The 4,334-nt window shown below is 51.1% G+C and overlaps 1 long non-coding RNA gene across 1 annotated transcript; it reads left to right on the top strand.

Moving 5' to 3' along the window:
- The first annotated feature begins 530 nt into the window (after nucleotides 1–530).
- Nucleotides 531–3,873, top strand: LOC110132467 (uncharacterized). The gene is made up of 2 exons (XR_002312480.2): nucleotides 531–1,034; nucleotides 3,382–3,873. It is a non-coding gene; the product is annotated as an uncharacterized lncRNA (long non-coding RNA).
- The last annotated feature ends 461 nt before the right edge of the window (nucleotides 3,874–4,334 follow it).

The following is a 4,334-nucleotide window of genomic DNA, read 5'->3' on the forward strand; positions in this document are numbered from 1 at the left end:
GCCCGCGGCAGCAGGAGCTCAGCTTTCACCGTGCTTTTCACGGTGCGGCCTCTTCACCGCTCACCTCTTCGCTGGGATGGCAGACCACCTGTTCTCATGGGCTTCTTGGGAGGGAGTTCCGCGCTAGAGGTGGCTGCCTGCCAACGGGGAGCGGGAGGCAGTGGCCGAGGTGACCTCCTCATATTGGGAGTGCCCATGGCCGGGGCGCCCTGGCTGTGCCCTCGAAGGACCCCAGGCCGGTGCCACCCAGGGAGCCTCGCGGCGGCACCCAGTGATGTTCCAGGCCCGGCATGTCTCCGCCAGGAGATGTAGGAGGAGCGGTTCCGAGCCCCTGCTGGAACCTGCCCGCAGGCGGCTCTTTGTTCCCCATGTGATGACGCAGTGAGTCACCCATCCAGCTTCGAAAGGCTAATTCCATTCTCCACGCGGACGTGACTCAGGTCAGGAGTCTGTGCCCCTCTGAGAAAAGTGTCGCTAGGGACGCGCGCCCTCCGCAGCGGCCCTCACTGAGGAAGCCGCTGTGTCTCCACGGTCCGCAGCTCCAGCCCCTGCGCCTGTGCAGGGCCGCACCAGCCTCAGCCCTCCGCACCCCAGGGCTTTGCCCCTGGGGCTAGTGACGATCCATGTCCCCAACTAGTCTGGGGCCAACAGTGAACTGGAAAAAAGAGTAGTAATTGAATCCAGTTTTTACAACTGTGTTCTATTAACAAGGTTAAGAAAATTAAGATTCATTGAGTCATCTGTCTTCAGGGGCAAAGAGCTGGAGACACAAGCGGAAAGTGAAAGAAAAAACCCCCGATGTGGAGGTTCGGGAAGTCTTCGTGTTCTTCACACTTGTTTCATGGTTAGTTACATCCTGTGGAGCCAGTGCCCGACTCCACTCGAAGTCCCGGCTCTGCGTCAGGCGGCCTTCTGCTGTGCTTTTCCATCACTTCCAGAACCTGTGCCTGGGCTCTGTTAGCCTGAGAGTCTGCCGTGGGGCCAGAGAAAGGAGGGAGCAGAAAAGAAGAGAGGCACAGAGGGAAGGAGAGTGTGTAAGAAGCGGGGGGCGGGCAGGGGCGGGTGGGAGGCCACTCTACCACTTCCTACCTATTTGACCAAGTTATACAGCTTCTCTCTCTAGTCCCAGTCTCTTCATAGGTGAAATGAAAACTGTAGCAGTGTCTTCATTTGCTTATATATGTGATATGATGTACGATCCCATAATATGATTATTGCTGTTCAGTCGCTAAGTCGTGTCTGACTCTTTGCGACCCCATGGACTGCAGCATGCCAGGCCTAACATGATATATGATATAATATATGGTGACTTATGATCTGTATGATATGATATCCGACATATGTAATTCTAGCCTCCTGACCGGCACACGACAATCTTAACCGTTGTTTCTGTTCATATTAGCAAAAACGATAAATATTATAATTGATAATAATGTCTCACAATGCATACTTTCCAAATGAATAATTTTTTAGCAGTACGCTCTTGCAGCAACTAAAAAAAAAAAAAGAACCCAGTGCCCACAGGTGAACTTTTAATAGAACAAGAGAGACAGGTAGTTGTAGAAAGCATCTTGATTAACGAAGACTTCTTTTTAGCATCCTGCAACCTCAGGCAGATATAAGCTCAACCTTGAAGAGGAAGATATATTAAACCACTCAAATATGCTGCGCTTCCCAGCTCCAGCCAAGAGGTGATAAGACAAAATTTTATGTTATCAACTAAAATGGAGTTCTGAGATTAGGATGTCTCCCTGGAACTTGGCGCCAGACAGTGATTCAGTGAGGGCTTCATATATGCTAAATGACAATGATAAGATTTAGATTCCCACCATAAAGCTTTCCTAGAATAACAGGGCCTAGATTTGTTTTCTTTATTCCTTCCCCATCATCATTACTGCGGTTTTTAATCACCGGATATGATGGCCTGATGGTTTCAAATATCCCCTAGTTGTCCAGGAGATTTGGTGCGTTCCACATGCCCGGTGTCCTGACCTGACCATCGCCCATCAGGGATCTCTGTGCAGATGCAGGATCAGTCCTTCTGAACAAGTCCTCTGCCGCTGCTTCTCACCCTCCTGCTGTTTCAGTTTAAGCTTTACAGTGAGAAGTGTTCTGCACAATCCAACGAGAGACGCTATCCGCATTGCAAGGAAATGGATGACTCGAAGCTTATGCACAGAAAGAAACCTTAGGTTTCTTTGACCCTGTCATTGAATGGGGTAACTTTGTTTGTCTTATAGGGTCAAGGATAATTAGCTTGCTTCTTCCTTTCCAACAGAGACGTCATTTAGCCGGGAGGTTCCAGCATTTCTCAGCAGTGCACCCCAAAGGTGCTTCAATCCAGATGTCACAATGGAGTCCTAGAACTCGAAGCCCATCGTGGGCTCCATTGCAGCTCCTGCCTGAAATTTCCAATTTCAGAGCCTGAAGCACAAGCCTGCAAGTGAACATTCTTCACCAAATGCCATCTGTTAGCCTCTTTCATCCAAGCTGATTTTTTTCAATTTTAATAATGCCACAATGAAGAGCAGTCAGTTATACGGAAGCTGTTTACAGTGTCTGTGAGATGTCCACAGTCTTCTAATAATGCACCCGTCCTGAGCCACCAGGAGTCCTGTGGACAGCAGCAGTTAATGAGGGTCCCTCCTGTAAACTCCCTTCAGTAAACCTCAGGCCCCTGTCTCAGCGCCCGTGGGAATGCGCTCTTAACATCCCTCCTGGAGTGCAAGCTTAATCGCAGGGCGCCTTGCTTTGGGGAGCGTCCTGTTTGTCTATTGTTAGAACAAAAACAGTGCCGCATATTTTGGCCACTTGAAAAGAATGACTGCTTCTCTTCCAAGGGTCAGGGAGGTGGTGAGAAAGTCTGATGTGAAAGTCATCCCACCGCTTCCTGGAGATGGCATTCTCAAGCCTTGAGTCATCGCTCCTTTCACCCTTTGTAGCCAAGTGGCCACGTCCTCTCATTAAAAGCTGGGGAGGGCTAGAACTTGCTGGATGAGGGTGAGACAATCCCAAGGAAACCAGGGCTGGTGGGCTTCAAGAACAGATAGTTGAACAGTCCTGTGTGAATAATGAGTAGACTTTGAAACCATGCATCCTCAGGTGTCTGGGGACAGAGGCAGTGGGCACCCTGGTTTGCTCATCTGTCCACTGGTGAGGGTGGTCCCTGGACCACAGATGCCTCCCCTGGGGACCCTGGCACTGCATTAGCTCATCCACACTCAGGGCCCAGGGGACCAGACTCCCTCCACCTCTGTCTTCTCATCCAGCTCGAGTCAGCCCCCGCACCATTCACCAAGTCATGACAGACACCTCTGAGATTATTGTTTTATGCTCTATTGCAGCATATTTTAAAAGGAATGTTTTTAATCTTCACTGTAGGGACAGCACTGGGTTCTCGTCTAGCTCCACGTTCTGACCTCAGCAAGTCTCATTTTCTGAGCTGGAGAATGGAAATAGCAAGCACTTCCTGGTCAACCTGGAGGACAGTTGTGAGAAGCAAGAGCAGAGCCCTTGGACGGTGTCAAGGATTTCTAGTCTTGCGTACGGCGGCCAGACACATGGCCCACAACATGCCCCCTGCTCATAAAGGCTGTTTCAAGGGAAATGCACTTAAAATAGCACCAGGTGCAAGAAGGGTGCCCTTCCTGGACACGGGAGAAAAGACCCCCACCCTGCCACTGTGGAAGATGACCCCTGGAGCCTGGAGGGAGTAACGTCCTCATCCTGCCTGGTGGGGAGTCAGACCAAGAATGCTCTGCACAGATGGGCCCTGTTAAAGTGACTCCCGCCTTCCACAGCCTCGCTATGTATGTTAGTTACTTTTCCGCAGTTTCCTGTCTGTCCAGCCCAATATAAGAGCATCTAAGGTCATGGCTTCTTTGTGTCTTTGCTCCTTGCGAAGGCCTGTAGGCTTGTTCCCTCTTGGTCTTTCCTACGTCACTTTAATTCTCAGGCCCAGGTGACAGCCTGAGGGCAGAGGGAAACTTCTGTCCTGAACTTGTGGCCCTTTCTCCCAGACGTCTCAACATTCTCATTCTCCCAGCCTTCCTCCTCCTCAGAGGGACCCAGCTGCCTGCCTCCCCTCCAGCCCTACCTGGAAACTCTATAGGCGAGATGGGAACAGGTGCCTCTGGGTGAGGCTGGCAAAGCCAGGTGCCCAGAGACCCCTTGGAGCACTGTCACTTCAGTTGTTCAACCCTGGGCGCTGCTCTTTCGCGGTCAGGATCAGACGCCCGATGTGTTTGAAGACGTCTTTCTTCCAGGGCAGACTCGTCAACCTCACCAGGGGTTGGGGAGGATTCTTGTCCTACTGCCCCGAGTGTCGGCTGTGA

The sequence above is a fragment of the Odocoileus virginianus genome, chromosome 9 (genome assembly GCF_023699985.2).
Source record: "Odocoileus virginianus isolate 20LAN1187 ecotype Illinois chromosome 9, Ovbor_1.2, whole genome shotgun sequence".
In the NCBI taxonomy this organism is placed as follows: Eukaryota; Metazoa; Chordata; class Mammalia; order Artiodactyla; family Cervidae; genus Odocoileus; species Odocoileus virginianus.